This window comes from Monomorium pharaonis, chromosome 6 (genome assembly GCF_013373865.1).
Source record: "Monomorium pharaonis isolate MP-MQ-018 chromosome 6, ASM1337386v2, whole genome shotgun sequence".
Lineage (NCBI taxonomy): Eukaryota > Metazoa > Arthropoda > Insecta > Hymenoptera > Formicidae > Monomorium > Monomorium pharaonis.
This window is the reverse complement of record NC_050472.1, coordinates 2,973,962-2,987,439: the sequence shown is the minus strand read 5'-3', so window position 1 is coordinate 2,987,439 and position 13,478 is coordinate 2,973,962. Positions and strand designations below refer to the sequence as shown.

Sequence of the window (13,478 nt, the reverse complement as noted above, 5' to 3'; positions counted from 1 at the left end):
GCGAGGACATGTTACGTGGCGAACGTAACGCCAGCGGATTTCCGTCAATCACGCCAACACCTCGACATCGCGAGCGTGACGCGCGCCTTCAACAAAGTCGTGCTAGTCACGCGTAAATGACCTATCTCGTCTCGCACAGGGAGAAACGGCGGGGAGAGAGTAGTGCGAGATGTGTCTTTCCTCCTCGGACTCCTCGCGACTCCCGCCGCGTTTGCTTCCTAGACAGATGGTCGCTTCGCCACATGTTATCTAACTGTAGGCTGTCTTTAAGCACTATTCCTCGCGGTATCGAATACTTCTTGCTGGGGATCATTGTGTAGCATCCTCCGGCTAACGTTGCATGATTCCGCGCGTTTGCTTTAAATTGTATGCTAACACGATGGCAAACGCGAGCGTCCGAGACCGTTTCCGGTATACTCTTAAATGCACGAAAAAGGATGTCACTTAATGAAATTAGCAAATCTAACGTTATTATCAAATTATTTAATTAGTTCATTAGAAATTACATTTTATTGTTAATATAACAAAATTATATTAATTTATTTAAAATACGACGTATCGAAGAGTATTTTCCTTTTAATGCATATATACGTATAATGAGATATAATTATCTTGTTATAAAAAATGTTCCCAAATTAAATGTAAAAATTACAGAAGCTTGTAAAGAATCGATAAATTAAGAAAAAAAAGTTTTTTTTAGAGATTCTTCTGTTTCTACAAACTTGCAATTTTGACATTTAATTTACATTTTGTATTCTTTTTACAACTTATATTTGCACGCGATATTTTTTATTCTCAAATAGGAGATGTTCGTGAATAATGTAGAGTTCCATTCAAATCAATTTAGCTAGGAAATTGAAGAATATATATCAGAATTGAGTCTATTAAGAAATTGAAACATAAGGAATGGCTGCATCGCGACGTGTCGCATGACATCATATGCTGTTGATTATTGTGCGCTCAATTACATCGATTTAGTTTTCCTCTCACGACTTATCGTTTCGCAGGGATGACCGAACCGCACGGTCATTTGGGCTTAGCGAACCTACGAACCCGAGCTTATTACACAATGCGGACACTCACATATAACACACACACACACACACACACACATATACATACACTTATCTACGTTTTGTCAGTAGTGCTCGAGTGAATACAGTAAAATGTAATAAATTATTGAAGTGAAAGAAACGAAGAAAAACCAAAATAATTGGGAATGTAAAAGTTAATTTGTGTTAAGAAATTCTATTGTGCGTTATTAGAAAGTTTACAAGAACTTGAAGGACAAAATAAATGCAAAATATGTGCGAGTGTATGAGGAAACAGATCAAAGAGGAAAAAGGCCTGGGAAGCGTCGGGCGACGGCGGAGCAACCATTGAGTGAGTGTTTTTATTATTTTTTTTTAAATTACTTAATCGTTTACTATATATTGCGAACAAATGCATGTTGATAATATTCCGTTTATTATTTACTATTAATGATATTCATTTAATTTACTTATACTTTTTGCTAATGCTTGGAAGAGTTAAAAACCGGAATTAAAATTAATCTACATTGATAAATAAACGTCAAGACAAAGCTCGGAGATCACAGAAGTTTTACATGTAATTAAAATTTTGAGCGTTTTTGGCATAAAAGAAATATTTGTTTATTTTTAATTAAAAAATTTTAATTAAAAATCTATTACGAAGTATAAAACAATAGAATTACAAAAAATTAAAAATTGATGACAAAAAACAAAATTTTTTAGAAAACAATAATTATACATATAATTTAATCTATAATTATTACATATATATATTATTTTATTTATTTATGTACATTTTTAAAATAATTTCTTCTATTAAAACAAATTATTATTATTCAAAAATGTTTGCCCCGAGAACATTCCAAACTTTAACTACATAATACATTAATTATTTTTAAGTATATCATGTTGTAATTTAATATTATATTTATTTTACAGATTGACGTCATATCGTAACTCCGCTGCTGCGCTACTGTCTGGTGAGTGCTGCATTATTTTAATTTAATGTAATAAAGTAAAAGGATATTATCTTTGGACAAGAATGTCATACATAAATGTCTATAATTTGGGTCCATTATTTTAAAATAGAAAAATTACTATAAATTAGTAATTATAAAAAAAATTAAAATGATTAGATAAACTCGCGAACATGATTAAAAGTTGAAAATATTTTATAGAGAAACCCCAAGTTTACTAAAAATAAAAGTATACATATTGTATGTTTTCGTAATTATAATTGAACAAGTAAAAGCAGCTTTGCAATGTGTTTTATTATCTAAAGTTGGTTTAATATCAAGAACAAACACGCGTATTTTTTTGTTTTCATGCCTCGACAAAGCGTTGTACAAGTTGTACAAGAGAGCTGTATGTAAGTTTCGAAAAGTAATAAAACGATCGATATCGTCACAATTATCTCACGGCCCGCTCTTGCACGTTAATCTTGCGCGATAATTAGCGCACACGTGTCGCAAACGCGCCCAACACGGACTGCATTTTAAATAACGGGATACCGCAAAACGTGACGGGGATGTCACAGTCGAAATTTTAATAACGGTTAATGACGATTGCCGGAAGAGAGAGAGAGACACACCGCAGCGCCGGCGCGGCGGGCGGATTCGCGAATTAAAGCCTTTGCGTGTATCAGCGCACGGGCGGGCAATTTGTCACTTATCTCATACATTTTATCTAACTGAGGCATAAATCTGACGTTGAACCGTCAGGATATTCGTACTGCCGCGTTCCTTCAAGTGGTTCACTCGAAAATTACAGCCGGCATTCCGTTTTTTACGTATACGTCCCGCGCCAACGACATCCTTCTTCGTTCGCCTCTTCTACATTTCCGTCGTGTCCCCTGCCCGAGCGCGATTCGCACGCGCGATTTCGCAAGTTAATCCCCTAAAAATGTCACGCGAAACGGTAACGTTATTCGTTTGTTTTTCCCGTGAAGAAAAACTTTAGCAATAAAGCGAGATGCGCGATAATTGGACTATCGGCGCGATTAACACGGGTAGTTAGCACGTAATATAGTGCAAGACGCCGAGCGAGTCGCGATAATATCATCTCGCGACGCGAAGCGGGAGATTTAATGAAGATACAACAGGTAGGCGGACAAGCGAACGAGATTAACCGGCGGCGCGTAATGAATTTTCGACGACGGTAAACGTATCCTCCTTCCGTTGCCCGTCTCCTCAATCATGTTTCGAAAATTAACGGTCCGCCACGGGGTGGGGACCGAAGGGCGGAAAAGAGACGGCGGACAAAAGAGAAGAAAAGATAAGACGAAATTTGAAAAAAAGGAAGAAGAACTACAACGAGAGCAGGTCGCGTTAACTTGCGCTCCCGACGATGACAAATAGCCGCGTCCTCCCATTGCGAGAGCCGGAGCTAAGGGAAAAAGGACAACCGAGCGGAGGAGAAGAAGAAGAAAAAAGAAGGAGGAGGAGGAGGATAAGGAGAAGGGACACCTTGGCCGCAGGGTTTCGATGTGGGACACGAATTTGCACTCGACGCGGAACGAAAATAAAAACGCGCTGGTGCGGTGGACTCGTTATATTGTGCATAAATCTCCAAGATTACTCGGGATTTATGACTGTCTCCTTTCCCATCGTCCTGCGACCTCTGAACCTCCCGCTTCTTTCCATCCGCGTCCGCGTCCGCGAACGTAAGTCTTCGTGTCACAGATGTGTCTCTTTAAGCGACTCGCGACGTCTATTAATTTATAAAGCATCCGCCAGGCGTTAATACCGATATTATCGGTCGCGAGTTATAAGATCGTAGATTAGAAGCAACAGAAAAACGCAACGTGGTCAATCATATAAGGCCTTTCAAATATTATCAAATATTTTTTTTTTTTTTTTCAAGATCGCTCGCTTCCCTGCGATCGTTGTCATTGCTTTTCTTTAAGTTGCCTACCTTTTTAACTTCCCCCGGCGATAATATATACGTCTTCGGGCTGCCGCAGTTCTGTTTCGCGCGTCCGCTGATCGTTCGCCAGGTTTGATCGGCGCAACCGTGACTGAACGTCACCCATCATGGTAGGAGACTCGCGGTGCGCGAACGGTGTTTTACCAACCTGATATTTCTCGCGCGGAACCCCACACAAATTAAGATACGCCGCGTCGTCGCGGCACGCTCGACGGGCTTGCACCGTTACCTCTCCCGGAGAGAGACCGCCTACCAAAGACACGTTCAGCCGCGGCAATGAGCGTAAATCGTGGCCGCGACCGATATCGCCCGGGTTTCTTACTCTTTCCCTTTAATTCGCGCTTCCTTCCTCAGCCTCACGCCCACGTGCAGGGTGACTGTACCATTGTGTTCGGGCGTGCTTAAAATTCGGCCGAGCGGAATGGCATTCGGGCGTTATCAGCGCGGCGAGATTCGCGCGACACTTTGCACGTCTCGCTAATTCCGGCGAGAGGACCAGACGCGGTATTTCCCTTCTCGGGAATAAACGGCGTAACTGTTCGCGCGGTTTTAATCGGGGTTGCACTTCGCGAAAAAGAAGAGCGACCGATTACCCATTAATTACCTTCCGGGTGGCCGACAGGCGATTTTTGCCAATATTCGCTTTCTCTACCAACGAGAGCGTCGACCAGCGATCTGCATAGCCGGTTAAACGAATGAAAACCGTACCTCTAATTGCACGCCGGGTGGGCCCATCCGATCGTATACTCTGTTGAATATTGACGCTTCTACCTCGTCCCCGTCCCGCCAATGAAATCGCTGTCCGTGGAATTCGATTTTATGTCAATATTCATAAGCGCGTGGCCGCGATCGAAAGACTCGGGGGAGGGAGAGGGAGATGTTAAAATGCACATGAAATTATCAGTGGGGTGTTGTACTACGTTGTAATTATTCTGAAGTTTTATTGTAATATCGAAAATCTCGTAAACGACGTGTTGCAATGACACGTCTTTGAGCGAGTCTGATTACGGTGTTTTTTGGGGGTAGATTTTTCTAGTAGGAGGCTCAAAGAATCTTTCCTTTTAAGATAATGCGGATAATCAATTTTCATTATTCATTCAGGATGTTTTGTAACGTGTGGGCATAACTTCCAAGATGAATTCAGAACACAAAAATAATACGAGAAGTTTATGTTCATTACCGGTCAATTCGCCTTACAGTTGTTGAAACATGAATAATTTTATTAACTGTAAAAGAAAAAATGATGTAAAATATTTATCATTTTTATTATACTAGAGTGTTTATTACCAGGAAAATTTGAATTGACTTATAATACATATTTGATGACAAACTTTGACAAAAGCAATTTTTTGTGTCTTGAATTTTTGAAGTCATGCCTACATATTATAAAGAGAATTTATTTAACATTATAACTAAGTTACACTTATTCGTTGAGGGTAAAAAGAATAAAACCATTTAAAATATATGTAATAAGTGTAACGTAGATCTTATAACGAAATCTTCTCGTTACACTTATTACGTATGGCCGCAATTAGTATGAAATCACCGTCGCATTTTTTATTAATGCGCTGGACTGTTTCTTCGTGGACACTGCGAGGAATTTCGGCAGGTGACTTACGGGCTATTGCTGCCCCGTAATATTAAAGTTCGTTTCGTTTTTTACGCGCGTCGGCATTTTACGCTTACGCTTTCAGCCCGGAGAGATCCGTCGGCATTTATTCGGCATATTATGCGAGCCGGCGAAGTTGTCAATAATTCAGAATTTTAGATACGCTCACGCAAAGATATGCCTTGTCATAAAGCGAGCGAAATCTTTTACAGGTGACACTCTTTTCACGTTTTAAACGAGCGAGATCCAAATGAGATCCATGTCGCTCAGCAATAATCAACGAGACCGGAATTTTCGATTGAGAATCAAGATTTAATATATTAGTTTGATTTAGATATGAAAGGATAGATTAGATTTAAAAGATAGAAGAATCCTCTAGGTAGGATTTGATGAGAATACTCCGTTTCGTTCTATAAATCTAATAAATTGTTCGTAAAATCGTGTTCTGCGCAGTCAGTTATTCGTTGTTCGCCGTTCAATCCGATCGCGATGGTCTTTAATGAACCGATTCGATGAAAACTGGGTTCGACTGCGTGCACCAGTGAACACGTGACGGTCCGTGAAAGACGACACCGCTGATCGTGAAAATCGTCACGACTGTCGTGTTTACTCCTTGGCTAGTCGCGCGGTCAAGAAGGTGATACGAGCCGTGCGAAAGTCGACCTCCTTTCGAGTGTCCTGGAAACAATATATAGCTTTGCATATTTCACTTCGACTTGAAATTTGTCCGATCGGCGGCCTCTCTTAAGTATAACGACAGAATTTTCAATATAATTCTTCAGAACGACAGGTTTAACGTTCGGTGATTTAACGCTACATTTGGTTCCGTGTGTTCAACTCGGACGCGGTGCGCGTAACGCGCACCGGAATAAGGAAGCACTTCCTCTTCCTCGCGCCAACCGGTCGCACCGGCGAACGATCGTTGCCAGTCGCAAGTAGCAGGAAAGAGAAAGAGGCGGCTGCGTGTGCAATAGCAGTTAGATGGTCGTAGAACAAGAGGGACGCGCGACGGGGGAGGACGCGGCTCTTCATCTCCTCCGCGAAGCGCGCGTGGAAGAGCGAAGGGAAAGAGCGGCGCGAGCGAGAGACGGCGGGACGTCGGAAGAGCGACGAGGATGCGCTCGCCGCAAGGACGAAGACGGAGCGGCGAAGCGCCAGCGTGCCTCGTGTCGTAGGCTCCGACTTGTATGCTCGCAGCCACAAACTACCCGACCACCAGGCAGCACGGATCCACCACGAAACCTTACCTCACGTAGCGGCCTCTCCACGTTGCTCACCCCGCCGCGGGACGCTGCTTCGGAATACGGTCCCCTTTCGTCCTTGCCGTCCCCTTTGTCGAGACCGAAATTCGTGGATTAAAGGACGGATCTTTCGACGTGAGAGAGAGAGAGAGAGAGAGAGAGAGAGAGAGAAAGATCCCGGAAGGATAGAAAATCTTAACGACAATTTTTTAAATTTTGTCTCTCGTGTCGCCGCTGGTACCGTTGGAGTATGAAGAGGAAATCTCTAGAGGGTTCGTCTGGAGACGCTGACATTGAGCTTGCCGTGGCATTGCGTGACGGATTGGATAAAATAGCAAATAGAGGAGGTCGAGTATAGTGGTTCTATTGGAGATTACCTTCATATTGCCTAATCGCCGTCACGTTGCCTATTTCTAGCGAGAGAAGAAATGTATGAGCAAAAGGAGAGGCTACGTGTTAAATTGTCATATTAAATTTTTTCCAACAAGAAAGCAATAAACGCGAATTAATTAAATTTTCACGGATTAAGAATTTTACAAATTTTACTGCTATTTAAGATATTAAAATTACACATCGGTTTGTTTAAATTTTTATAAACAAGGACAGAAGAAAAGAAGAAATAGTGCTTTCCGAAAGCAAGTGGCACCTGCTGTACGTCGCAATGTCATTCCGTCTTCGATAGGATTTGATTACAGATTTGTAGGCGAATCTTCGATTAATCGAACACTACTCTTAAGTGAAGAACGTGTTGTTATCATTATCGGATAATTCCTCATTGAAAAGTGCAAGGTGCTATCGATTCTTTATTTTTCAATTCCAAAAACTAACATAAACTTTGATACAAATACTTGAAAATACCGTAAATTTCGCGATATAAAATGGTTTCTACAATTTTACGAGTGCGTTGAGATACCGTTAATTAACTTGTCGGGCGTTTAATAATTAGTCGAAAAACAGTGACGAGGAACAGTGAATTAAATTCGAAAGTTAATCGGCGACGGTGTGCGGCGCAGTTGTTAAAATGCTGATTCCGAGGAAAATCTCCTACATGCATTATCGTTCCTGACGAACGTCATTCATGTGCTGCGATCATCGATCATCTAGTTGCAGTGTCTACGACCACCGATGAAACTTATCGCATGGCCTACTGTATCCAGCTGAAATATAACAGGTTAGAGAACTTCTTTTTAACAAACAATTGATATTTTCTTTAATTTCAACGATATATAATTATATGCTTTTCTCCTTTATTTATACGTCAGTACTTTTTTATTAAAAAACAAAATTAATGGAAAGTAAGAAGAAAATTTTTAATACACTTATTCTTCTAAATTTATTGTAGATCGTTCAAACGATTTATACAACATTAATGCAACTGTCGTAATGATTTTAAAAACGTGATGAATTGAAGAGTTTTGCGTTCACTAATTCTTTCAATCATCACTTTACAATTGCTTGTCGTAATTAAAATTTACAAGAGTCTACAGAGGTCAACGATAATTGAGATATACAATCGTAAAATTTGCTCTTTCAAAAATTGACATGGGATCAATTGTATTCAATTGCGATATCCGATTTTTTACCGTTATAATTTTTTAATAATTTTAATATTTTTAATATTTATTATTCCATATCAGTTGGTGAAATTTTATATGTTATTTTGATCATTCGGAATGACCGTCATCAATTTCGATTGGCGTCCCGATTCAAGGTTGAGACGTGCAAAGAATATTTTTTATCGTCACATAATGCTCTTTCATATAAAAACGTTCTCTAAACGCATTCAAAATTAATGAATAATACAAAAGTTTCTGTCACAGTCAAAAATAATTAAATTACTATATACAATATTAAGATAATTATTATCTTTTATTTGAGCCTTTTTCTGCCATAAATGGGCAGAAAGTTCATCTTTTCGCAATAAAGTATATTAGAATTTGTAAGAAAGAATTTGTAAGAGAGAGAGAGAGAGAGAGAGAGAGAGAGAGATTTTATAGTAACTTCATACAACACGATCCGCGAAATATCATATCTAAATTTAAAATTTTTTAATACATTGTATACTGGAATAATTATCTTCTCATTAAATGTAGATATAATTCGTTTCTTTTCCGGATACTCGAGTAATGTTTAGATTTCATCTTTAAGATAAATATTTTCGAGAATTTTGTGTAGAAACGCATATTGATCGCTAATTAATGAAACTTATAAATTCGGAATTTTTATATAAGTTTTGAAATTTTAATTTTAAATTTATTTTGGTGTATTAATAATGCAAGTCAACCTTAGCAATTATAACTGTAATGTTCATCTTCAACGAATTATGCATCTCTTTAAATGTCTAATCTTGTCCATAATTTGTATAACAGAACAGTTTTTACATTATTTCTTTAACTTTTATTTATGTCGTATTTTCGTAAAGAAATATAAATAATTTCTGTCAAACTAAAAAAGAATTTATCTACTTGGCTTATATATATATAATAAAATTACATTAATCTTATTAAGCGTACATTTTATAGTATTACGATATGTTTTTTTTAATTCGAAGACAAACGATTTCGTATATATTTTATTGTGGTTCTGGATTATCAAACGAAATAGATCGTCCGATAAACTTTATTATCCTATTATTCTGATAATGATTTTAGTTAAGGAAGAAGGGAACGCTCTCAACGGTTTTCGCGCAATTACACCTCAAAATTACCTCGGAACCGTTAAAAGTCACGATGGTCGTATCGATACCGAACACCGAGTATCCCACACCAGTTTCCCAATCTTAATTAATACTTAACATTTCTTAAATCTGTCGTAAAATAAATTTGTAATAATAAAAACAGATATGTGAGAGATTTACGGTGATGATACATTTTTCGAGAAAGTTCTGAAATTATTTTGTTGTTTTCTCTGGCGAAGAAAAAAACGATCTCCGATATGTGATCTCTGATCTCGCGATACACAGAAATGGCCTTGCAAGGCCGCGTATACTCGTCATACCTACACACCTGTTTTAATCTCGTAGAATAAAACGAGCAAGACATCGATATATTGCAAAGTGATCCTCTTATCTGAGGAGCATGTCCGCTTCCTTCGTCATCTAGTAGAACAGGTGGTCGTCTGGACGCCACGCCCCGGTGCTCCAGTTCCCTTGATCTTGGCCTTACCGTTTCTCTGATCTTATTGCTCTTCTCGTTCGTTTTCCTCGTTCTATTCTTCCGACAGCTTCTTCAAGTCAAGAGTCTTGAACCTGTCTAATGCATCGCGGATATTATCTCACGAGTGAAAAGCACAATTATCGAGATTGAAAGTTTATTCGATTGTTCTATGTACCTGTTTCTATATCCGTATATAGAATTCAAAATTTGCTGTACAGTTTGTAATTAAATAATACGTTACTTATTTTACTTTTAAAAATTTTCAATTATTATTAGTTTATTGAATTAGAATTTATAATTACATTATAGATAATTAAAAAAAACATTACCAGGAATATTGTACAATAATATATGTACAAAGTTTTATCTTATCAATCGTATGATGTAAACTCCTTTGTAAGCTGCTGCGTTTGGAACGGCTGCTATTTACGCCCAGAAATGTTAATCGGCCTGGGAAGAGACAGCAGCTGTGACCGAAAACAGTTAAAAACAGTCGCGCAGCTTTTGGTCCCTCATGAACCCGTAAATTCCTGACTGGAGACTTCGTTAAAATCACTAGCCCGATTCCGTTGATCACGATTTCTTTCTTTATTTTTTCCAACCGCCGCCGCTCCGCGGATCTTCCGTGCGTCCCCCGTGTTTCTTTGATTTTAATGCGGCTGCGTTTGTATCACGTTCAGATGATTATCTTTCCGTACATATTGGCCGGGTAGTCGACACCGCCTGAATGGCTCTAATTTAATTCGCGAGACACGTAATTAACAAGGGATTTAAAAGCCTCTCAAGGTATTTTATGTATTTCCATGTCTTTTTTTTTAGAGGAAAAATTCTTATACGGTGCCGAAAGCGATGTAACCAAGATCGCGTAACGCATTTTATTGTTACAAACGCACAACAGGGAATATTTAGGAGGGCGAATATTTTACCGGTGACTTCCGTATCGTCTTGCGATACTGAACGCACGTCACTAGGAACGTTTGAATAGATTTCACGGTCTTTCGTGGGAACTCGCGAGAAAATAAAATCGATGCAGAGAAGCATCTCAAACTCTCCTGCTTTCAACGACGCAATGGAGTGCGTCTTGCATTCCACGGTTTCGATTTTCTCACTTTGCGCACGACTGCTCTTACGGCAATATTGACACTCTATTATCAGCGAGAGATTGTCTCGCGTCGAAAACGTTACGAAAGACGAACAACGTGAACTAATACCATAACTGGAGCGGATCATTTGATTTACTTACGTGGAAACACTTGGCCTGTTTCGTAGTTACATTTCTGTTAAAGAATTTAACTAAATCAATCTTCAGATATGGTTTAATAATTTTGAGAAATTGAGAATCTATTTAATATTTAATATTTAATGTTTACAATCAATTTTATTGAGAAACTTAGAAATTTGTTTGGGACTCGGCCTGACTTAAAGCTTATCTCTAACGTTACTTTTGCGCGACAATAAATTCATGCGAAATTACTTCTATTACTACCGATTTCTATACGAAAGTTGTAAATGACTACCATAGAGAAAGAAATTGTCACTGTAATGATTCGTGCCGTGCGTTGCGTGTTTATTTTATACGAATTTTTCCGTCGCGTATACCATATGACTACAATGAGAAGTCAAAAGCTCGAACGTTTGAACATAGTTTTATCCCTCATCAGCACGAGAAAGATGTAATACACGCGGATGTGGATGCTGCGTCGTACTATATTTTGCGAGTATAGAAACACGTGTACCGCAGCTACCAGTTACTTAGCAATTCGCAAAAGAGAAGATAACACAAGATTTTTTTTAATTAGAAATTGCCATAATTGTACCTTTTAACTTATTAGATATTAGGCGTCAATATTTTCAAACACTTCTGCACATACATCGTACTTTGTATTTTATTTTCGCTAAAAATATAGCAATTAGTAATGACAAAATTTTTTGGATGATTCTTCTTTTCAAAACTGTTCATGGATTAAGTCTAAAAAGTTGAACTACTCTAACTTTTACAAACAATATCGGAACAAGAATTAACGGTAATATAGGATCATAATTATTCCTCTCGTACTGTCTATTGCATCTACAATTCTTCGACTATTAGAAACAGCTTGATGTATTTTTTTATCTTGTTATTTTTAACAATTTTTCCCATTTTTTATTAAAGTGATAAATATGTTCCGAGTAAATAAGAGATCATCATTCTGCTCTATCCGCAATAATGTCACGGAAGCACATTGCCATATGCTGTTACGTATTTCATTATATACATTCATCATAATATTCGGCGATGCTATCGCGCGTGGCAATATCGATGTCTTCTTTAAGACGCGTCAGATGGTTCACATGAAATATTACTGCCGCACTCAACCGCAAGAGTTATGACTCGGAAAAAAAGATCGAGGAGGGCCCGACATAATATTCAACCGTTATTATTTATTGGATACCGACTACTGGTAGTCCATTCCAATAGCATTAAATGCTCGCTGTCTCCGTCATCCCTCCCACAGAGATGACTAATCCGCGCAGTCATTTCAGTTTAGCAAATCTCAAACGGACTTAATACATTTCTGATATTCACATGCATTTACTTGCCATATTTAGCATACACAGGTTTTTTTATGAATAATAATGTAAACGTCTTGGAAAAAATAGAAGCAAGATATAACTTAATTTTAATAAATTAATATTAATATAAAATAAAAATTAAATCTATATTCATTGATGTACACGTTTGACATACATAGTTGGAGCAGGATAGCTGGAATTAAATCTTTTATTTATATCTTAATTAAAAAAGAAACTGAGTCATTCCGCGCGACCGGATTTTATATTTATCAAAAATAAAAACTTAAAAATAAGAATAAATAAAAATGAATATGATGTATAAAAGAATTGTTGACCGGAACAATCTACACTAGATTCGCGTTAATCAATTGTAGAATAACGGAAATGTGCTTTCACTTGGAGAGTGTTACAATATTTTTCACCTCATTCATTCAACGACTTAATTATACGATATAATTTATGAAGGTTTATTATCTATGAAATTTCTCACGATTTCTTTCTTCGTGATTTAAAAAATCATGAGACTGGCACGCTTCTCTTAGCCTTGACACATTTGGTTCAGCTCCTATTATTACGTACAATTATGCTATTAAGATACACAAAAACACGGGATGTTGGCGATTAAGTACTAACAATAATCACATTACTTGCTCCTTTATCATGGAATATTTTGTAAAATAATATTATACATTTACGCATTAAATATGAAATATAATTGCACGGCAATGACCATAAAAAGTCTTCATCCGCTCTTGTGTAATTACGCGTTGATTATTGGCCGCGCAGTATCGGAAAAATTTAACGTACGGGATTAAAGATTATATCACACGTTTTTGGAAACTCGATGATTGATTTCGTTTACACGCGAGGTATCAAGATCCGGGTGCCCATACACGCCGGTCCCGGCGATCGGCCAGGCAATTATGAAATTGTGATTAACGATGAGTAATTACAAAGTTCGCTA

General features: G+C 38.0%; 1 protein-coding gene across 4 annotated transcripts in view; it reads left to right on the top strand.

Moving 5' to 3' along the window:
• LOC105830770 overlaps positions 1-13,478 on the top strand; it is a 115,068-nt gene that overhangs the window by 25,298 nt on the left and 76,292 nt on the right. Inside the window, exons 1-2 of one of the 4 annotated variants that reach the window (XM_036288774.1) lie at positions 768-1,383; positions 1,971-2,011. The exons of 2 other annotated variants lie outside the window; for them this stretch is intronic. The gene's annotated coding sequence lies outside the window, so the exon portion shown is untranslated. Of the gene's footprint in view, positions 1-767; positions 1,384-1,970; positions 7,978-13,478 lie in introns of those variants that run through there. One more of the 4 variants, XM_012670310.3, reaches the window with a different exon arrangement.